Source organism: Pleurodeles waltl, chromosome 4_1, assembly GCF_031143425.1.
Source record: "Pleurodeles waltl isolate 20211129_DDA chromosome 4_1, aPleWal1.hap1.20221129, whole genome shotgun sequence".
NCBI lineage: Eukaryota > Metazoa > Chordata > Amphibia > Caudata > Salamandridae > Pleurodeles > Pleurodeles waltl.
Genome location: NC_090442.1, coordinates 413118976 through 413142825, shown reverse-complemented (window position 1 = coordinate 413142825; position 23850 = coordinate 413118976).

Below are 23850 nucleotides of genomic sequence, written 5' to 3'. Positions count from 1 at the left end.
GGTACAGGGGTTTGGTTCTGGGTGGAGGAAATTGGAGGGGGAGGCTAGAGACAGGGACAATGGCTGCCATCAGTGCTGAGGCCAGAGTCTGAAAAGCTGAAGGGCTGCCTGACCAGAATGAATGCTCTCCAGGAATGCATTTGTTTGTTGCAACTGCCTCTCTACACCCTGGATGGCATTCAAAATGGTAAACTGCCCAACAGTGAGGGACCTGAGGAGGTCAATGGCCTCCTCACTGAGGGCAGCAGGGGTGACTGGGGCAGGGCCTGAGGTTCCTGGGGCGAAGGAGATGTCCACCCTCCTGGGTGACCGGGCACTGGGCAAAGGCTGAGGGGCTGCTGGGAGGGCGGTGCTGGTAGGGGGGGTGGCGGCTGTACCTGTAGATGCCGGGGGCACAGATGGGCCCGCCACCACAAGGGAGCTCCCATCAGAGGACGAGTCCGTATCACTGGTGTCAGCTCCTGTCTCCGCCGTGGAGCTCCCCTCGCCCTCCGTCCCACTTGTAAAATCAGACTCCATAGTGTCGCCCTCCAGGGCCATGTGGGATGCAGCTCCCTCCTACTCCGGTGCCACTGCTCCTCCGCCTGATGATGCTAATGCACACAAGAACAGGGAGACCACAAAAAGGGGGGGACGACAGAAGAAAGACATGTTGAGTGCATGCATTACCGCTACCGTTGGCGCACACAACAGACACAGAAGCCCCCTGCACTACGCCGCGCACTTGGGGTCCACTATTCAATCCCTGGGACATGGCCGACAAGGCTATGGCCGACATCTGCACACATGGATGTCGCAGGAGCCTGACTAGGTGTAGTTGGCACTGTACACAGGTGGGGTGGGGTGCCATAGGGTCTGCCTGAAAAAGGGGACCTAACTAGCACACTCGCCCTGGCCTAGGGAAACCCACAGCCCACCTCCCCATCCAGACACCTCCACTGTGCGCTGAATCAGCAGTATGAGAGTGTACTCACCGCCTTGCTGCTGTGATGCCCTCAAGGGCCCATCCAACTTCGGGTACGCCACCGCCAGGATCCTGAACATCAGGGGGGTCATGGTGCGACAAGCATCCCTCCCACATTGGGAGGCCATCCCCAGCTGCACCTCCGCCGTCTTCTTGCTCCAGTGGCGAGTGTCCTCCCATCTCTTACGGCAGTGGGTGCTCCGTCTGTGATAGACCCCCAGGGCCCGGACGTCCTTGGCGATGGCACGTCAAATATCCTTCTTCTGGTGGGCGCTGACCTACAGGAATTGTACAGGGGAAAAAGAGAAGTTATTACCAACTGCATCGTCACAGTCATTGGCCCGCATCTCTACCCTTGCCATGTGGCACATGCACTCACAGTCGTTTCATGCACGCCTCATTCTCCCCCCCCCTATCTTTCATCCACCCCACTCCATACAGGCATAGCCCATACAGCATGCTCCCAGTGTACTTACCTGTTTGTCTGGAGGACCGTAGAGTAGCACGTACTGGGGGAGGACCCCATCCACGAGTTTCTCCAACTCCTCCGTGCTGAAGGCAGGGGCCCTTTTCCCAGACGCACGAGCCATTGTATATTCCAGACTGAGGTCACAGCAGCAATTGCAGTGTAGGTCCTCTCCTGTCGAAGATCAGGTATCGAGTGATTGAACAGATAGAAAATGGCGGCCACGTCTGCAGCGGAGAGTACCGTCACCGCCGGCGTACATCGTCATTGGCTCCTGGGCCCTATAGGGTCCAATGTTAACCAATGCAGAATTGTGCCGTGGTCTTCGACCGCCTACCGCGACAGTGTACAACGCCAGCACAGTTACCTCACATCCCATTGTCCCACTTTACAGGTCAGGCAGCCGCCATATCAGGGGCCCACATGGCTTTATTTTTAACTGTGGCACACATACCTAAGCCTTGCCTCAACACTCATACATGCAAATTTCAGATTATGAATCGTGTTCTGTGTAAGCTGTGTGTACGTACCTCTGAGTTGGTTGACTCTGTGCTTGCTGTTGTCCTTCATAGGCACCGTCCGCTGGGACATGTGAGGAGATGGCGGCATCCTCCGGTGTACAGACCGCTGGTGGACCTGTCGACAATGGAGGAAAGACATGTAATCATCACCTACAGGCTGGATCGTGCCACAATCCTTGAACTGTGTGCCCAGTTGGAGCCAGACCTGATGTCAGCTATCCGTCATCCCACAGGAATCCCCATCAAGTGCAGGTGCTGTCAGTACTCTATTTCCTTGCAAGTGGGTCATTTCAAACAACAGTGGCCATAGCATCAGGGATGTCCCAGCCTATGTTTTCCAACATGTTGTCCAGAGTGTTGTCTGACCTGCTGAAACACATGCGGAGCTACATCGTTTTCCCTCAGGTGGAGGATTTGCCTACAGTGAAAGGTGACTTCTATGCCCTGGGACATATCCCCAACATCGTAGGTGCCATTGATGGGACACATGTGGCCTTGGTTCCCCCCGCAGGAGTGGACAGGTGTAAGGAAACCGGAAGAGTTATCATTCAATGAATGTGCAGATGGTGTGTTTGGCAGACCAGTACATCTCCCATGTGAATGCCAAATTCCCTGGCTAAGTGCATGACGCTTACATCCTGGGGAATAGCAGCATCCCTTATGTGATGGGGCAACTCCAGAGGCACCGTGTGTGGCTATTAGGTGAGCACCTGGAACCAAATCAGTGGGAATAGTTGTCTGGGGATATCCCTAAAGGTTAGTTTGTGTCTAACAGTTGTCCCTCGCCATTTGCAGGTGACTCTGGTTACCCCAACCTGTCATGGCTACTGACCCCAGTGAGGAATCCTAGGACAAGGGCAGAGGAACGCTACAATGAGGCCCATGGGCGAACTAGGAGGATTATAGAGCGGACCTTCTGCCTCCTGAAGGCCAGGTTCAAGTGCCTCCATATGACAGGTGGTTCCCTATTCTACTCACCAAAGGTGTGCCAGATCATCATGGCCTGCTGTATGCTTCACAACTTAGCTTTGCGACGACAGTTGCCTTTTTTGCAGGAGGATGGTCCAGATGGAGGGGTCGTGGCAGCTGTGGAGCCTGTGGACAGTGAAGACGAGGAAGCAGAAGAAGAGGACATCGACAACAGGAACTCGGTTATCCTGCAATACTTCCAATGAGACACAGGTAAGAAGACAAACCTGCCTACTACATGTACTTTAACACTACTACCTCTCTACTGTCTGTCCTTTCCACCCAGTGTATGGTCACTGAGTTGTCACTTTCCCTTACGATTTCACAGATGTGGGTCCCACTGTGTGACATCTGCTTTGTTTCCTCAAGGACTAGAGCTGTGTGACATAGGTATGTTGACATTACAATAGAAAGAGTATATTGTCACTGTAATTGCTAATACACTATTTCGAAATCACAGACAGCCTCCAGATTGTTTTGTGCTTTAAGGGTGTTTATTTAAGTGCTCAATATTGGAGGGTGCTGTAAAATGGTGAGGGGTGATGGTGGAGGAATGTCCATGACAGAGTCCAGTCTATTAGTCTCACAGGTGCATTGCCCAAAGGGGCATAGGAAGTGGAGCTGGGGCAGTTGATGGATGGACAGGGTGACAAGGTGGGACAAATGGATGACTTTCAGGGTGGTCTCATTTCTTGGCGGGGGTCTTGGCATCATTCTCTGTCTTTGTCCTGGATCTCAGGGACCGTTTGCGGGGTGGTTCTCCATCTGCAGGGGGTGGGGTGCTGGTGTGGTGGTCCTGTGGTGGTGCCTCCTGTCCACTAGCGCCAGTGGAGGTGGTGGGCAGTTCATCGTCCAGGCTAGTGTCAGGGGCCCTTTGTTGTACCACAGTGTCCCTCCTGGTGTTGAGGACTTCCTTCAGCACCCCTACAATGGTGCCCAGGGTGGAATTGATGGATCTGAGTTCCTCCCTGAAGCCCAAATACTGTTCCTCCTGCAGCCGCTGGGTCTCCTGAAACTTGGCCAGTACCGTTGCTATCGTCTCCTGGGAATGATGGTATGCTCCCATGATGTTGGAGAGGGCCTCGAGGAGTGTGGGTTCCCTGGGCCTGTCCTCCCCCTGTCGCACAGCAGCCCTCCCAGTTCCCCTGTGTTCCTGGGCCTCTGTCCCCTGAACGGTGTGCCCACTGCCACTGCCCCCAGGTCCCTGTTGTTGTTGGGATGGTGGGTTAGCCTGGGTTCCATATAGTGGTGGACACACTGCTGCTTGACGTGTCCTGGGGACAGAGGTATGGGCCCGCTGGGTGGGTGCTGTGCTGGGGTTTCCAGAGGGGGGCCTGTGACTGTGTGAGGGGAACTGACTGTCCCGAGGTCCCAGATGGGCCAGGATGGTCGTCTAGATCCAGTTGGACAGAGCTGCTGTCATCACTGTGGGCCTCTTCTGTTGGTGGTGTGGACATGTGTGGACCCTCCTGTGCGGTGACGTTGGGGGGGGTCCTGCAGGGGTGTAAAAGCATGATTATTGCATCTGTGTGTACCATGGTGTGCAATGGGTGGGTGACCGTGTACCCCAGTGCTTGCATTCCTGTGTGGGACCTTGTGTGATGATGGTTTAGGGGGGGTGTATGGGTATGTGCCGTGGCCATGCATTGGTGATGGGTGTCCATGCTTTGGTGTTGCATGCAAGGCTTGGTGTTGGGATGTGTGGTTTGTGATAGTGGGACATGTGTGAGGAGTTGGAGTGATGGGGGTGAGGGCGAGGGTGGGGGTATGTGATAGCATGCAGGTAGGGTGGGGGATAAGGTAGTTAAGGTTTGACTTACCAGAGTCCATTCCTCCAGCTACTCCTTCGAGGCCCTCAGGATGCAGAATCGCCAAGACTTGCTCCTCCCATGTTGTTAGTTGTGGGGGTGGAGGTGGGGGTCTGCCGCCAGTCCTCTGAACCGCAAGGTGGTGTTTGGATACCACGGAACGCACCTTACCCCGTAGGTCGTTCCACCTCTTCCTGATGTCATCCCTATTTCTTGGGTGCTGTCCCACTGCGTTGATCCTGTCCACTATTCTGCGCCATAGCTCCATCTTTCTAGCTATGGAGGTGTGTTACACCTGTGATCCGAATAGCTGTGGCTCTACCCAGATGCTTTCCTCCAGCATGACCCTGAGCTCCTCCTCAGAGAACCTGGGGTGTCTTTGACGTGCCATGGGGTGGTGTGGGTGATGTGTGGGGAAAGTGTGTTGTGATATGTGGGGTGATATTTAGTGGTGTGTTGTGTGGGGTGCGTGGATGTTATGTGGGTGATGATGTTGTGTGCCTGTGGATGCTTGGTTGTAGATTGTAGTGTCTCTCTCTGGCCTTTTTTCGGGATTTTGGTCGTAGGGGTTTGTGGGTGATGTGGGTGTGTGTTTCGTATTGTATTGGGTGTGTGGGAGTGATGTGTGTATGTGTATCAGGTGTGTGTATTTTGAATTGCCCAATGTGGTAGTGTTTTGGATATGTGTGTGTATTTTGAGTGCGGTGGTGTGTACCGCCAATGGAATACCGCGGTTGAAGGACCACCGCGTGGATTCGTGGGTTGTGATAGTGTGGGCGGGTTCCTGTTGGCGTCACGGTTGAGGTTTTGTTTTCCCCAGGTTATCACTGACCTTTGGTGTGGCGGACTTGTGTGGGTGTCTCAATTTTGGCGGATTCTGAGCTGTGGGTCATAATGGCCGTGGCGGAATTCCGCAGCCACTGCGGTGTGTTGGCAGTCTTCTGCACGGTGGTAAGTGGCTTTTACAGCCAATGTTGTAATGACCTTAGTGTCAAAGGCTAAGGACAGGTCTAGCAGCACCAAAATAGCCACACCTCCCTGGTCAACTTGCCTGTGAAAAGAGTCTGCAGTCGCTATAAGTGCAAATTCAATGCTGTGATCCTTTCTGAGCCCATTTTGAGAGGGGTCCAGGATTTCTTGAACCAGGAGAAACTGGCCTAATTCCCTATTTATGTGCTTCTCCAAGATTTTAGCTGGAGCCAGCAGCAATGAAATAGAGCACACATTTTTCAGATTGCTAGAGCCTCCTTACGTTTTGTTTCTTCAGAGGAATAATGACTGCTTTCTTCCAACCCTGCGGGTAAACTCCAGACTCCATAACCTGCAAATAAACATTCTCCAAGACCTCAGCAATCAGGTCAGGGACCAGCTGCAGGACCCTGGGTGGACAGGGATTATCCAGTGAGCCCGATGTACTACTCCCCAGCAGAGACTTGATTTTAGACGCAAGCAGTGGGGAGAACCTAGTTAAGCCTCCGGGGTTAGGCAGTTCAGGAATCCCACCTTCCTCATAGAGCTCCAAGGCCCTCTCTTTACCTTTATCCAACCTAGAGTTACTGGGCCTCCAGAGACAGAGTCCCAGGACTATTTATAGACCCTGGAAAATCTGCAACAATCTTCAGGATCTTATCTTTGAAGAACTCTGCAACCTTAACACAAAACATCTACGAGTTCTCCACCGCCTGGTATGTGAGAGGCACAACAAGGGCATTTGCGGTTCTAAAAAGTTATTTTGGGATACGAATAGTCGACCTGATTTTCTGTGCAAAATTCTCACCTTTCACCTTCTTGATCACCTTTTTATATTTAAGAATGAGCTCCCTGATCCAATCTCCAACTGCGCTCCTGCCTTCTAACCTGTCTTTGAAGCTCTTTGATCTCCTCAGAGAAGCAAGGGGCAGAGGGTTTCTTCCTACCGTTAAGGCAGACTTTGACAGAATGGGTGACCTCCTCAATAGCTGAACTCACCCAATTATGTCATATAAATATTTATTGTACAGATATTAAAATCCATTACAATTAAAAACCTGAAACAGTCAATCATAATACACAATAAAAAACAAACACCATCATTGCTCACCCAATTATTAAACTTCTCTGCCAATAAACTTGGACCCTCAGAGGGTCTCTGAGAAATCACATGTCGCAATTTCCCTCCACTTTCTAACACCCTTTGAGGTGGTTAACATACTTTTCACCCCGTGTCCTCTGTATGTTTGGAAGTTAACCAGACTGTGGTCCGACCAACCTAACTGTGCACAATTATCCACAGTCTGAGTCTCTTGATTAGAAAGAATACCATCCAAGATATTTCTGGCTTTATGAGTCGGAGTAATAACCTGCTGCATAAAACTATGCATGAGGTCAAGTAGGATCCTCATATCACAGTCACTCTCCTCTTCCAAATGGAAGTTAAAATCCCCCAGTATAGTAATACTACCAGAGGAAATAAAAGGCTCAAGTACTTCATGCCAGTTCACAATGAACTGCTTTTTGGGACCCTGCGAATAATAAATCAATAAGCCATTAAACATCACAGAATGTTTATTTTTACGTTTGAAATGCCCCAACTCACGGGCTTTGCCCCCAGTATTGACAAGCTCTAACATACAGCTCAACTGTTCTCTAAAGATAATGGCATGCCGCCACCCCTCTGAACCCTTCTATCCAGTCTCACCACTGTAAAACCTGGCAGAGGAGCAACTGCAAAATCCAGGCCAGAATCTTCCTTGGCCCAAGACTCCTTAACGAACAGTCTAACTGCTCTGTCTCAATCAACTCGATCACCTGACTGTGTTTTATCAGGGAGCAGGCACTGATTAACGCTAAACATATGGCCTCTTCTGTCTTTCTTACCTCCCCAATATGCCCTTCCCTCCCATTCCCAGGGGCAGCCTCCTCATAGGCTGGCATCTCCCCAACCTTATCTCTCCCCGCTATCCAGTTGCATAAGGGGCAATCTGATGGTCCCACAATCCCAGTGTCTAACACTTCTCCACCACATTTCACCTTCTGTTTCAAATTCAGGAGGATCTGTCTTATATAGATATACTGATCTTCAGCTATACTCAAACTGGCAGCATCCCTGGCCCTGGTCTCATTTGGGTGCAGACAGGCGCAGATGGGCTTGCCTTTGGCGCAACGTTGGTGCGTTCGCACATCAGGCGTTTACATGCCTGAGGCCAGCACATACTGCAAGAGGGAGCGGCAAACAATTTGAACGCTTTCCTCTGTAGAAAAGAATAGCGTGGTGGCAAACAAAGATGATCACCTGAAAAAAACACAAGCATAGAAAGCGGGCTCTGACAGACCCAATCCAATGCTACCCCAGAAGTGAGCATTTAAGAACAATGGCCCACTAAATTAAAACAACCGCAGTGATAAATTTAATAAAAACAAAGTCTGCTGCTAACCTCCATTGGACAAACACCGACACCACCAACTCACCATTCGTGTGTCCGGGCATCGCAGTGTTTATATGCCTAAGGCCAGCACATACTGCAAGAGGGAGCATCAGACAACTAGAATGCTTCCCTCTGCAGAAAAGAATAGCATGGTGGCAAACAAACAAAGATGGTTGCCTGAAAAACCCACAAGCACAGAAAGCAGGCTCTGACAGACCCGATCCCATAATACCCCAAATGACAGTGTTTAACAACAATGGCCCAATAAATTAAAACAATTGCAGTGATAAATTTAATAAAAATGAAGTCTGATGCTAACCTCCACTGGCCAACACTGACACCACCGACTCACCTTACTACACTTAATAAGCTGTAATTCCTAAACCAAAGGAGTTAGCTATATCATGTTTGGTATCTAGGAACTTATAATGATAAAACCTCTTTAATGGTAAAGCCAAATTTATCATTACAAGTTTGAAAATGCCACTTTTAGACAGTTTGCATTTTCCTGCCCCTAGCCTTCTTTGCCTGCAGCCAGCCTTTGGTCACATGACTGGGTGAAACTGACTTTTGAGTCTTCACACCAGTCACATAATATTGGGATTAGCAGAGCTTAAATGTCCTTTCCACTGGCAGGATGTGGGGCAGAGCTGAGCGCAGCCCCACTTGCACCTGAATAGGCTGTGCTCAGCCACCAACCAATAGGCTTAACAATCATATATTGTCAGTGTAGCCAGCTCGGAGCCAGGGCAGGAGAGGCAGGAAACTCCTCGAACTCCAGAGAACCTTTCTGGAAACTTCTCCCCCCTTCTTGGACCAGGGCACCAGGGTATAAAAATAGGGCTCTCTGACCCACTCTTCAGTTCACTAGTGGACCTGCAGAAGGAATCTCAGAGAGCTGCCTGCTGCTGTGAACTTCTGGGCAGACTGCCAGATTTCTGCTGTACCTTGAAGGACTGCTTTACTGCCTGGAGCCCGCCTTAAATCCTCAGAGGCCAGCCCTGCATCTTCACCTGCACACAGGAGTTCCAAACATGACACCAATGGCTAGTTTGCTGGCCTCCTGTTCAGAGTAACATGGACATAACAGGATCCCACCATCTTGAACCCACACCTGGACCCAACCTGAGTGAGTCCTGAACCTCCAGGAGGTCTACATCCACTCCTGGACCGTTGTTTGTGGTGCTAAATGTGCCCAGATGGAAATTTTCCAAAACTAAGTACTTGGACAAAATGTGCATCCTGCTCACCTATCCGCCTGAGGTGCATCACCGATTGGAATGACCCTGCGGCTTCTCGTGCTATGTTCTTCTCTGCAGCAGCAAATCCTTTCCTTCGGTCCTTCGCAAAAGGGGTATCAGAACTCTTGGGACTGTCTTCGGCTACAGCCATCTGCTTCATCCAGCTGGAGATTTTCGACTTCCATCTCAACGACTAAGTCCAAAGGTAAAAATCTTAATTGCTGCTTCACTCCATTGCTATAAGATGACTCAGGAACGATGCCGTACGTAGGTTTCCCTCCGTAGTACGGACAGCCTGCAAACTTTTTGCGCCAGGCTCTAGGCCCGTGGTTTCCTATGGAGCCTGTTCCTTATTAGGGACAGTTGAGCTGTAGATGTGATAAGCCTGCTGTGTAGGTGACTTTTGTAAGTGACTGGAGATATTGAGACTGACAGTTTCAGACTAACTAATGTCTTTGTGTTGAATTATAGGAGAAGTATTGATTAGTTTGGTCCTGAAGAAGCATCACTGGATCCGTATGGACGCTTGAGACGTGAAACATGTTGACCTTTTAAAAGGGAGTGCAAGGTTGTCCCTCGCCCCCTGCTTTTTCTAAGCACTTTAGAGAGTGAATGAGCATTATCGCATTATCTCAGTCTCCACTCTCTTTATTGTTTTAACCTTGATCAATACCCACTTTGGATTAATAAATTAATTGCTCTAAGCATGGGGTCTTGAGCCAATTTCATTCCTTTTTCTGTTTTCTCTCCTGTTTTTCCAGTGCCCACTCTTGAGTTGTTGGCACCGCACCATTGAGAAAAGATCTCCAGCAAAGAGCCCCCCTTGTGGGGTGCCCATCAGACATTGCAGCGCCGGTTGAACGAGGAGGAGACCCGATGATGAAGCATGACATCCACAGGATGTGTGAGGGCTCTTGCTTCAAACAATAGGACTTCCCTAAGTCCTTTTCTCTTCCTTTCTGTCTTGGAACAGTGTATTTTTGTTTGATAGTATCGATGACGCACCCTCCTCGGACACTCCTGCAGCCTTGACGCTGTGAAAGTCTACCTTTTCAGAGACTTTTTCTTGAAAACATTTTTAAGTCGGAAGGTAAGTGCTGACTGTGCCGACTGTGCCGAATTCACTTTGTCTACCTGAACTGCGCTCCATCACGATCTGCCTTAACTTTTGACTTTGCCCCTGTCTAGTGCAGCCAGGTGTCTGTTGGTGGAGCTTTTTGTTTTTGAGTGCTATTTCATAATTCCGGTTCTATTAATTGGATTTTGATGGTTTTGGTGTCAAATACTGTATTAACATTTTCTCTATTTTTTTTAATTGGTTTGGGATTTATACTGTGTTGTGTTCTCACTGTATTACTGTTTGTGTGTTCCATAAATACTTAACAAATTGGGGCAGATTTAAGGAAAGTGGTGCTGCACCCAGTGCAGCACCACTTTCCTTGACCCCTTGACACCCCCCAAACTTTTTGATGCTATTGCTATGCGGAAAGTAGTCAGAGAGGTTTGTGATCTACTACCTACGCTTGCTGCAAGCGGCAATTCACTGTTATTTGCTCTAAATGTGTATGAATCTGATGTATTTAAGCATACTGCTGATTTTCACATTCATTTTAGAAACTATAGCGAACTTCGTTTTCTAACATAGATGTTCATGTCCTTTTTAGAAATAGATGTTCATGTCTTTTTTAAAATAATGCCTTGTTCGTTTAGGATTAGATACTTTTCTACGAGACTACTGTTTGTAGAGAATATTTAAAATCGGAGAATCTCCTTACCCGATAACACATCGGAAATCGCCACCACTTTGGGACGATACTCCATCTGTGAGCGCCATTTTGGGGGTTAGCGCTCCAAGCCTTTCATTGCTGCTGGGCTATTTTTAGACACCATGACCGCGACGCGCAGCAGAAGGTAGTCAGAGAGGTTTGTGATCTACTACCTACGCTTGCTGCAAGCGGCAACTCACTGTTATTTATTTGCTCTAAATCTGTATGAATCTGATGTATTTAAGCATACTGCTGATTTGCACATTCATTTTAGAAACTATAGCAAACTTTGTTTTTTAACATACATTTTCATGTCCTTTTTAGAAATAGATGTTCATGTCTTTTTTTAAATAATGCCTTGCTCGTTTAGGATTAGATACTTTTCCACGAGACTACTGTTTGTAGAGAATATTTAAAATCGGAGAATCTCCTTACCCGATAAGACATCGGAAATCGCCGCCATTTTGGCCGCCGCCATTTTGGTGCTCTGTGAGCGCCATTTTGGGGGTTAGCGCTCCAAGCCTTTCATTGCTGCTGGACTATTTTTAGACGCCATGACCGCGACGCGCAGCGGAAGGTAGTCAGAGAGGTTTGTGATCTTCTACCTACGCTTGCTGCAAGCGGCAATTCACTGTTATTTATTTGCTCTAAATCTGTATGAATCTGATGTATTTAAGCACACTGCTGATTTGCACATTCATTTTAGAAACAATAGCGAACTTCGTTTTTTAACATAGATGTTCATGTCCTTTTTAGAAATAGATGTTCATGTCTTTTTTAAAATAATGCCTTGCTCGTTTAGGATTAGATACTTTTCCATGAGACTACTGTTTGTAGAGAATATTTAAAATCAGAGAATCTCCTTACCCGATAAGACATCGGAAATCGCCGTCATTTTGGGATAGTACTCCCTCTGTGAGCGTCATTTTGGGGGTTAGCGCTCCAAGCCTTTCATTGCTGTTGGGCTATTTTTAGACGCCATGACCGCGACGCGCAGCGGGCGCGCCGCCCTCCGCGCCAGACCGTGCCAAGAAACTCTGATTTAAACACTGCAGAGAAGGTAATTATTACATATACCAAGAAGGCACTATTTTCTTTGAACAATAAACCTCACAGTCGGTGTCCTCAGAGTATAGATCCTCGTAGTAGTGCTTACAGGTGCCCTGCATGTGATTGGTCCCTCCAACTGTGTACGGATTTTCAAAAGACTAAGGAGTACGACAAACTACCTATTTTTTTAGTCAATTGCCGCTCGTTTGGGGCTCATATAGCGGACATCCTCCTTTTGGTGGAACAAATAAAACCTTTGGCCCTATTTTTAACGGAAACATGGTTGGATGAAAGTTCTGCTCCAGACATTGTGATGGCACTACCTATTGGCTATAAACTTAGCAGAATTGATAGACATAATAGAGGGGGTGGTATTGCAGTTGTCTATAGAGATATATGTAGGGTTACAACAACTCCTACATTGATTAAAGGATGTGAGAGCATGTTTTTCTCTATCAGTGTGAACCCTCATCATACCCTGTCTGGTGTTCTGGTCTATCGTCCACCGGGTACTATGGGAGACTTTATGGCCTTACTGGCAGAGAATATCTCGCAACTAGCATGTACCAAATCAAATTTCATACTGCTGGGAGATTTCAACTTACATGCAGAAAATGATGATAATGCTTCGACAAAGATGCTAATAGCAGATATGAAGGCATGTGACCTAGTACAGTTAATTCAGGGTCCTACTTATAATAAAGGTCACACACTTGATCTGGTATTCTCTAAAGTGTTAGGATTAGAATTTCTATCATCCCGTCCGCTAGCATGGTCTGATCACTATCTGCTAGAGTTAGAACTAACCATTTCTCGATATAAGACCATGAGTGTCAGGACCCCGCCACTCAAAAGGAAATGGCATAAACTAAAGGCCCAAGAGTTTATTAACTCATTGCAATAAAAGAGATCAGAAAACCTAAACACAAATAATATAACTGACTTTACTCACTCTTTTAATAAATGGATCGAGGATAGCTTGGATGAAATCATACCCCTCTCTAGCGCTAGAAAGCAGTTACGAAAGAAGTCCTCCCCATGGTTTACCCCAAGCCTACTTGAGATGAAAAGAGAATGTAGGAAGCAAGAGAGGACATGGAGGCATACTCAAGATGATTCCATGAAAAAGCAATATAAGAATATGATTCAAGCTTATCATTCAGAAATTAAAAATGCACAGGCTACATATTATTCTGCTAGAATTGAAGCAGCAGCTAACTCTCCTAAGGAGATTTTTAAGGCCTTAAAAGATCTAATTCATCCCATTGAGGAGTCAGAAATTATGGACTCCCCGCAGCAGCATGTTGAGGATCTGGCAATTTTTTTTCAAAGAAGAATTCAGGATATTTATGTATCCTTCCCTGACACTCTAACAAGAGATCACTTGGTGATGGACCAGGGGGGTAGGGAAGAGGTAATTTTAACATACTTTACTCCTATTGGTTTGGATAGAGTAACTAAATTACGGGGCTCAACTAAATCAGGCTCTCCGTTGGATCCAGCTCCTCCTCAGATTCTCTTTATGGGAATACCGGTGTTAGGTCCGGTAATCACAAATCTTATTAATGCCTCACTATCATCTGGAACAGTACCAGACCCCTGAAAACAGGCCTTTGTTAAACCTCTCCTAAAAAAAACTAATTTGGATTCTAAGTTACTGACTAACTACAGACCGATTTCACTGTTACCTAACATGGACATAACAGGATCCCACCATCTTGAACCCACACCTGGACCCAACCTGAGTGAGTCCTGAACCTCCAGGAGGTCTACATCCACTCCTGGACCGTTGTTTGTGGTGCTAAATGTGCCCAGATGGAAATTTTCCAAAACTAAGGACTTGGACAAAATGTGCATCCTGCTCACCTATCCGCCTGAGGTGCATCACCGATTGGAATGACCCTGCGGCTTCTTGTGCTATGTTCTTCTCTGCAGCAGCAAATCCTTTCCTTCGGTCCTTCGCAAAAGGGGTATCAGAACTCTTGGGACTGTCTTCGGCTACAGCCATCTGCTTCATCCAGCTGGAGATTTTCGACTTCCATCTCAACGACTAAGTCCAAAGGTAAAAATCTTAATTGCTGCTTCACTCCATTGCTATAAGATGACTCAGGAACGATGCCGTACGTAGGTTTCCCTCCGTAGTACGGACAGCCTGCAAACTTTTTGCGCCAGGCTCTAGGCCCGTGGTTTCCTATGGAGCCTGTTCCTTATTAGGGACAGTTGAGCTGTAGATGTGATAAGCCTGCTGTGTAGGTGACTTTTGTAAGTGACTGGAGATATTGAGACTGACAGTTTCAGACTAACTGATGTCTTTGTGTTGAATTATAGGAGAAGTATTGATTAGTTTGGTCCTGAAGAAGCATCACTGGATCCGTATGGACGCTTGAGACGTGAAACATGTTGACCTTTTAAAAGGGAGTGCAAGGTTGTCCCTCGCCCCCTGCTTTTTCTAAGCACTTTAGAGAGTGAATGAGCATTATCGCATTATCTCAGTCTCCACTCTCTTTATTGTTTTAACCTTGATCAATACCCACTTTGGATTAATAAATTAATTGCTCTAAGCATGGGGTCTTGAGCCAATTTCATTCCTTTTTCTGTTTTCTCTCCTGTTTTTCCAGTGCCCACTCTTGAGTTGTTGGCACCGCACCATTGAGAAAAGATCTCCAGCAAAGAGCCCCCCTTGTGGGGTGCCCATCAGACATTGCAGCGCCGGTTGAACGAGGAGGAGACCCGATGATGAAGCATGACATCCACAGGATGTGTGAGGGCTCTTGCTTCAAACAATAGGACTTCCCTAAGTCCTTTTCTCTTCCTTTCTGTCTTGGAACAGTGTATTTTTGTTTGATAGTATCGATGACGCACCCTCCTCGGACACTCCTGCAGCCTTGACGCTGTGAAAGTCTACCTTTTCAGAGACTTTTTCTTGAAAACATTTTTAAGTCGGAAGGTAAGTGCTGACTGTGCCGACTGTGCCGAATTCACTTTGTCTACCTGAACTGCGCTCCATCACGATCTGCCTTAACTTTTGACTTTGCCCCTGTCTAGTGCAGCCAGGTGTCTGTTGGTGGAGCTTTTTGTTTTTGAGTGCTATTTCATAATTCCGGTTCTATTAATTGGATTTTGATGGTTTTGGTGTCAAATACTGTATTAACATTTTCTCTATTTTTTTTAATTGGTTTGGGATTTATACTGTGTTGTGTTCTCACTGTATTACTGTTTGTGTGTTCCATAAATACTTAACAAATTGGGGCAGATTTAAGGAAAGTGGTGCTGCACCCAGTGCAGCACCACTTTCCTTGACCCCTTGACACCCCCCAAACTTTTTGATGCTATTGCTATGCGGAAAGTAGTCAGAGAGGTTTGTGATCTACTACCTACGCTTGCTGCAAGCGGCAATTCACTGTTATTTGCTCTAAATGTGTATGAATCTGATGTATTTAAGCATACTGCTGATTTTCACATTCATTTTAGAAACTATAGCGAACTTCGTTTTCTAACATAGATGTTCATGTCCTTTTTAGAAATAGATGTTCATGTCTTTTTTAAAATAATGCCTTGTTCGTTTAGGATTAGATACTTTTCTACGAGACTACTGTTTGTAGAGAATATTTAAAATCGGAGAATCTCCTTACCCGATAACACATCGGAAATCGCCACCACTTTGGGACGATACTCCATCTGTGAGCGCCATTTTGGGGGTTAGCGCTCCAAGCCTTTCATTGCTGCTGGGCTATTTTTAGACACCATGACCGCGACGCGCAGCAGAAGGTAGTCAGAGAGGTTTGTGATCTACTACCTACGCTTGCTGCAAGCGGCAACTCACTGTTATTTATTTGCTCTAAATCTGTATGAATCTGATGTATTTAAGCATACTGCTGATTTGCACATTCATTTTAGAAACTATAGCAAACTTTGTTTTTTAACATACATTTTCATGTCCTTTTTAGAAATAGATGTTCATGTCTTTTTTTAAATAATGCCTTGCTCGTTTAGGATTAGATACTTTTCCACGAGACTACTGTTTGTAGAGAATATTTAAAATCGGAGAATCTCCTTACCCGATAAGACATCGGAAATCGCCACCATTTTGGGATAGTATTCCCTCTGTGAGCGCCATTTTGGGGGTTAGCGCTCCAAGCCTTTCATTGCTGCTGGACTATTTTTAGACGCCATGACCGCGACGCGCAGCGGAAGGTAGTCAGAGAGGTTTGTGATCTTCTACCTACGCTTGCTGCAAGCGGCAATTCACTGTTATTTATTTGCTCTAAATCTGTATGAATCTGATGTATTTAAGCACACTGCTGATTTGCACATTCATTTTAGAAACAATAGCGAACTTCGTTTTTTAACATAGATGTTCATGTCCTTTTTAGAAATAGATGTTCATGTCTTTTTTAAAATAATGCCTTGCTCGTTTAGGATTAGATACTTTTCCATGAGACTACTGTTTGTAGAGAATATTTAAAATCAGAGAATCTCCTTACCCGATAAGACATCGGAAATCGCCGTCATTTTGGGATAGTACTCCCTCTGTGAGCGTCATTTTGGGGGTTAGCGCTCCAAGCCTTTCATTGCTGTTGGGCTATTTTTAGACGCCATGACCGCGACGCGCAGCGGGCGCGCCGCCCTCCGCGCCAGACCGTGCCAAGAAACTCTGATTTAAACACTGCAGAGAAGGTAATTATTACATATACCAAGAAGGCACTATTTTCTTTGAACAATAAACCTCACAGTCGGTGTCCTCAGAGTATAGATCCTCGTAGTAGTGCTTACAGGTGCCCTGCATGTGATTGGTCCCTCCAACTGTGTACGGATTTTCAAAAGACTAAGGAGTACGACAAACTACCTATTTTTTTAGTCAATTGCCGCTCGTTTGGGGCTCATATAGCGGACATCCTCCTTTTGGTGGAACAAATAAAACCTTTGGCCCTATTTTTAACGGAAACATGGTTGGATGAAAGTTCTGCTCCAGACATTGTGATGGCACTACCTATTGGCTATAAACTTAGCAGAATTGATAGACATAATAGAGGGGGTGGTATTGCAGTTGTCTATAGAGATATATGTAGGGTTACAACAACTCCTACATTGATTAAAGGATGTGAGAGCATGTTTTTCTCTATCAGTGTGAACCCTCATCATACCCTGTCTGGTGTTCTGGTCTATCGTCCACCGGGTACTATGGGAGACTTTATGGCCTTACTGGCAGAGAATATCTCGCAACTAGCATGTACCAAATCAAATTTCATATTGGTGGGAGATTTCAACTTACATGCAGAAAATGATGATAATGCTTCGACAAAGATGCTAATAGCAGATATGAAGGCATGTGACCTAGTACAGTTAATTCAGGGTCCTACTTATAATAAAGGTCACACACTTGATCTGGTATTCTCTAAAGTGTTAGGATTAGAATTTCTATCATCCCGTCCGCTAGCATGGTCTGATCACTATCTGCTAGAGTTAGAACTAACCATTTCTCGATATAAGACCATGAGTGTCAGGACCCCGCCACTCAAAAGGAAATGGCATAAACTAAAGGCCCAAGAGTTTATTAACTCATTGCAATAAAAGAGATCAGAAAACCTAAACACAAATAATATAACTGACTTTACTCACTCTTTTAATAAATGGATCGAGGATAGCTTGGATGAAATCATACCCCTCTCTAGCGCTAGAAAGCAGTTACGAAAGAAGTCCTCCCCATGGTTTACCCCAAGCCTACTTGAGATGAAAAGAGAATGTAGGAAGCAAGAGAGGACATGGAGGCATACTCAAGATGATTCCATGAAAAAGCAATATAAGAATATGATTCAAGCTTATCATTCAGAAATTAAAAATGCACAGGCTACATATTATTCTGCTAGAATTGAAGCAGCAGCTAACTCTCCTAAGGAGATTTTTAAGGCCTTAAAAGATCTAATTCATCCCATTGAGGAGTCAGAAATTATGGACTCCCCGCAGCAGCATGTTGAGGATCTGGCAATTTTTTTTCAAAGAAGAATTCAGGATATTTATGTATCCTTCCCTGACACTCTAACAAGAGATCACTTGGTGATGGACCAGGGGGGTAGGGAAGAGGTAATTTTAACATACTTTACTCCTATTGGTTTGGATAGAGTAACTAAATTACTGGGCTCAACTAAATCAGGCTCTCCGTTGGATCCAGCTCCTCCTCAGATTCTCTTTATGGGAATACCGGTGTTAGGTCCGGTAATCACAAATCTTATTAATGCCTCACTATCATCTGGAACAGTACCAGACCCCTGAAAACAGGCCTTTGTTAAACCTCTCCTAAAAAAACCTAATTTGGATTCTAAGTTACTGACTAACTACAGACCGATTTCACTGTTACCTATAATGGCTAAACTTGCAGAGAAGCATGTACATACTCAGTTATCTACTCTTCTGGAAGATAAAAAGATCTTACATCCCACTCAGATGGGTTTTAGGCCATTGCATGGGACTGAAACCGCACTGATTGCGATCACAGAAGAAGCAAAAAAGAGGATGGATAAAGGAATTGAAACAGCTATCATCCTCCTAGATCTGAGTGCAGCATTCGACACGGTCGACCTTAACATTCTTAAAGATAGATTGCGAGGAAGTGGAATCTCTGGAGTAGCCTTAGATTGGATTCTGTCTTTTATTCATGGAAGGTCCTTTCAGGTACTGGATAGATCGTGTACTTCTAGGCGTACTATCAGCAGCTGTGGAGTGCCACAGGGGTCTGCCCTGAGCCCGCTGCTCTTTAATATCTACATGCGGCCATTAGCAGAGATTGTTGAGCCATTTGGATTGAACCTGGTGTCCTATGCAGATGATACTCAACTTATTGTTTCCCTCTCCAATACTCAACCGGATATGGGGACAGCATTAGGTCCTTGCCTAAAAGCAGTTGCTGCATGGATGTCGAGAAGTAAATTGAAGCTCAATGATGAAAAAACTGAGGTCAAGTTCTTTGGGCAAACAAAAACTTAATTAGCTAATCCTAGCATAAAAACAGGAGTGGCCACTCTCCCGCCCCTTAAACGTCTTATTAAAAGTCTTGGGGTATGGCTGGACCCCCAACTCTCAATGTCACAACACGCTAATAGAGTAGCTGGAACCTCATTTGCCCTGCTTAGGACTTTGAGGAAGGTTTTAACAATCCTACCTTTTCTTGCCAAGGGATTGGTTATTCAGGCACTAGTAGGATCTCGTCTTGACTATGACAATGCCCTGTTTGTAGGATCACAAAGATATGTGATACAAAGATTACAGAGGGTGCAAAATGCAGCTGCACGACTGCTTCTAAAAACACCTAAGCAACAATCCATACGGACCGGAATTTCTTCCTTACATTGGCTCCCAGTAGACAAAAGGATTCATGTTAAGGCTTTATGCCATATTCATAGAGCTTTATTCAATCAGGGCCCTGAAATGCTCAAAACATTGGCATTTGTTTACATTCCGGGCAGACCTCTCAGATCCTCCTCAGTTATGCTGGTCATAGTTCCAACAGTGAAGAAAGCAAGATGGGGAGGAAGGTTGTTGTCATATCAAGGTGCTATACTCTGGAATAGCCTTCCTCTTAATATTAGATTAAATTCACAAGCGATTCCTTTCAGGAAGGCCTTAAAAACCTGGTTATTTTAAGCTTAATTCTTATGCGACTATAACCGATGACTAGTCCGTGTTGCAGTCCGTGTTGCAGTACAAGCGCTATGAGGCCTCTGGGCAGTTTAGGCGCTATATAAGCAATTTTAACATAACATAACATACTGTTCAGGGTTCACACCAACATTCTGGTGCGAACCCTGAACAGTACATAAGGGCCTATTGCACACATTGGTATGCCCCCTCTTCATGCCTGTTCTGAGCATGCGTTAAAAGTGCTGAAAAGACGTGATGCCAAGAAATCTCTTAGATTTCTTTGTGCCATTTTTTCTGCCCCCTAACGGGGGAATGCCCCCTTTGCATACATTATGTATGGCGCATGCATAATGGAGAGCAAAGGTTTACAAAGGGCCATAATGCATGCATTGAGCCACTTTGTAAATTTAGCGCAGGTGAATTGCCACCTCAGCGTCAAAAAAATTATACTAAGACGGCGCAAGACCCTCTTAAAGCTGGACCATTGTCTCTAAGTGTAGCTTGACTGCTTTTTGTGCCAAGTTACCCAGGGTTAAGCACAGGTTAAATTGGTGACTTTTTGTGGTTCAACCTATGAGGGATTGTGACTGTTGCTTGACCAAGGCTCACACCCCAGTCAACCAACAACTCAATTTCTCACTGCTACAAAGAGGAAAATATTACTGTAAATGAGGCCTTGACTACAGCACCATAATATCAAATATGGCTTACTAGAATCCGCTACAATGCTGATTACGCTTTAAGACTGTGATTCTATGAGCCCAACAAACTCTTGGAGTACTTGGAAACTGAAGGCATTGTACCGATTGACACTGAGACACTGTCAATTGGGTCAGAGCCTGAAGTGCAGAAGGAGGGAGGTGATATGGTGCCTTAGGGAAAAATTGACAATCTCTCAAGTTCCCACAGTTTCCACAGCAGATGATTGGACAGAGGTGGCCTAAACAGAGTGATGGAGGCACTGACACAGAAAATTGACAAATCCAGATTTTCCTTAAAGAGCAAATAGCAACAGGAAGCTGTCCTGTTGTTGGGGACTGCAGAGGCCAATCCCTGTCTCTGTTTGTTTATATCAGTGTCGTAGTAAACACATGGTGATGATAAGTGACATACTGTGGACTCACCCGTGCCCTGGGTACCTACACTGGAAATTCACTCTCCTAGGAGCTCTCAGTCTTTATTTGCCTATGCACTGACCTCGGTATGGAACTCAATGATGTCCTCGTGTTGCGCCCAAAAAGTGTCCAGACTTACCCCGGATGCTGGCCTCAGTTGCTGGGTTCCGTAGCTACAAGGTGCAGCATAAAGAATGGAGTTTTCAGGGGGGTTACACGTAACAGCTACCCTCCCAGTTTTGAAGTTAGTATTTGGTATTTTGTTTTTAATATTCAGCATCTTTTCACACTTGTCTTTGACACTAGTGACCCCTTGGTCAGGGCACTATTTCGTCCCAGGTAAGGCATTACCCGTATTTCTGGACATCAACAATTTGGTATAGGCTCAAACTCTGACATAGAGACTGCCTGCTTAGTAATCAGCTGTCCGGTTAGTCTCATTTCAGTCACAGTATAGCTGGACAACCCACGCAATTCCCCGCCTGTTAGAGTGCCCTCTACAACGAGAACCCGAGATCTCAGTATTTTTTTATTTAGAGGTCAGCAGTCTAAACAGCTATGTGAAACAACAAACAGTCCTTGTTTACTATAAGCATAAACATGCTGATATAGCATTGCTCCAGGAAATGCATCAATCTCCCTTTGAAGCAGATAATCTGATGAGAGACTGGATGGGAAGTGTAATTTACCTCTGGTGTTGCGGCCAACTCACATACTACAGCGAGGTCCAAGGAACGAGGCATGGCTATACTCTTTTATAAATCCTTCCCCCATAGAGTGATTCACACATGGTTGGATGCACAAGGAAGAAATGTCTTCGCTAAAATGAATACAAATGGTTAATCGCTGATAGTCGGTACTGTCTTTGCCCCTAAGTGCACCTGTGGCCCCTTCCTGTCCCGCCTGTCACGGACATTGTCGGAGTTTGGAAACACAGGAGTGGTGCTGGGCGGGGACTCGAACCTGATTATCAACCCAATGAGTGATTACACTGGGCCTCCTGATAGGGGTAATGTCCGTGACAGAGCTCTCCTGGCTGATGTGATCTTATACCATGGTCCTGTAGATGCCTGGCGTCTGTACCACCCGACTGAAAATGACTACACCTTTCATTCCCATGCTTAGGCAGTCCTCCAGGATTGACTTTTTCCTTATCCATGGGTCCTTAGCATGGACGTCATTTAGTGGTCACAAGGGGTAGCAGCTGTGAAACCTGGCTTGTCCTTTGCTACCCCAGGCTCTGCATTTGCGATCCCTGGCCTCAGAGGTGGCAAATTCAGAGTAGGAACACAGAGGCAGCTCGTCCTTGTGGATGTCAGTTGTGGCTCCATTATCTTTGTTTTCTGTAAATTTTCGTATCACACTAATAGTGATTAATTATTTACCAATGAGCTGGTATATGTCCTCCTATGGCAGCTGAGATAAGCAAAACATGCTTTTAAATGTATGTTGTGTGCATGATTGTGGATGAGAGCATGTTTACGTGTGACAGAGTATGAAAGTATGAATTTATGTGCATGTATGTGTGTGTGAGTGAAAGTCGTGGTCAAAGGGCGTGTGATGTCATTTCCGCTACCCCTGGCATTTCGGTGACTTGACGTACATGACTGGGTGACATTGAAACATTCACTTTAGGTCCCTGAATTCGACGATGTAAATCTACTTAACATAAGGATTTAACATGATGACATCCGTTAACAGTCAAGCTACTAATAATTACTGTGACTGCCTGTCCAACTTCATTAGAATACTAAAATAAGCTGAGTAGCTACAGTCAACTCTGTTATAGTTGAATTTACAGAATTGGAATTGGTTGCTATTAAAACGGTGACAGAGGTTCTATGTGCAAATATATGAACAGCCCTTCAATTGGATGTTTTCGCGATTAATAGATAATGGGCGTACCTCGTAGTTAATTAAATTGTACTCTTCCTACTTCCAGTCTCTACGCTCAAAATTAAGTTATTCTCTAAGTTGCTCCCAGGAGGTTTGGGGAAGTTATATTTGCTCACACCTCTTGTTCTGGAAGAGCACCAGCATCACCAGATAATTGTGAATTAGATCGTCCAACTATTTCTTTTAATTTTTCCAATCAAGGCACATCACCTCTTTAATTAATTGTACTCATGCATGCCAATTCACCAAAATACCAGAAGTAGCGGATGTGAGATCACATTCTTTGAAATGCTCCTTATGACATCACAGCAAGTGGCATTACACACATTTGATGCTAGTGATAGCCGAATAAGTGACACAATTGAACTTCTTGAAATCTACAATTAAAAGCAAAGTACAATAATAATAAAAAAGATAACTGTAGGAAAGTAGCCTCATTCTAGTTTGGTTACCCCCACTTTTTGCCTGTTTGTCAGTGTGTTTGACTGAGTTCACTGGGATCCTGCTAACCAGGACCCCAGTGATTATGCTGTCTCCTTGTAAACATGGTTGCTGGAACCCTTCCCACCCCACATTTGGCATACTGGTGCCCCCATGTAAGTCCCTTGTTTATGGAACCTAGGTACCCAGGGCATTGGGGTACCAGGGAATCCCCATGGGCTGCAGCATGTATCATGCCACCCATAGGGTGCCCATGCAAAGTGTTCTGCAGGCCTGCCATTGCAGCCTGCGTGAAAGGGTGAATGCACCAATTTACTACCAGGTCACTCCACCAGCTCACTGTAAGTCACCTGTATGACAGGTACTCCTAGCCCAGAGGGAAGAGTGCAAGTACCTCTGTGTGAGGACACCCCTGCACTAGCAGAGGTACCACCACTAACTCCAGCTCCATTTTCCTGGACTTCGTGAGTGTGGGGACACCATTTTATGCGTGTACTGAACATAGGTCACTATCTATGTCCAGCTACATAATGGTAACTCCGAACCCAGCCATGTTTGGTATCAAACATGTACA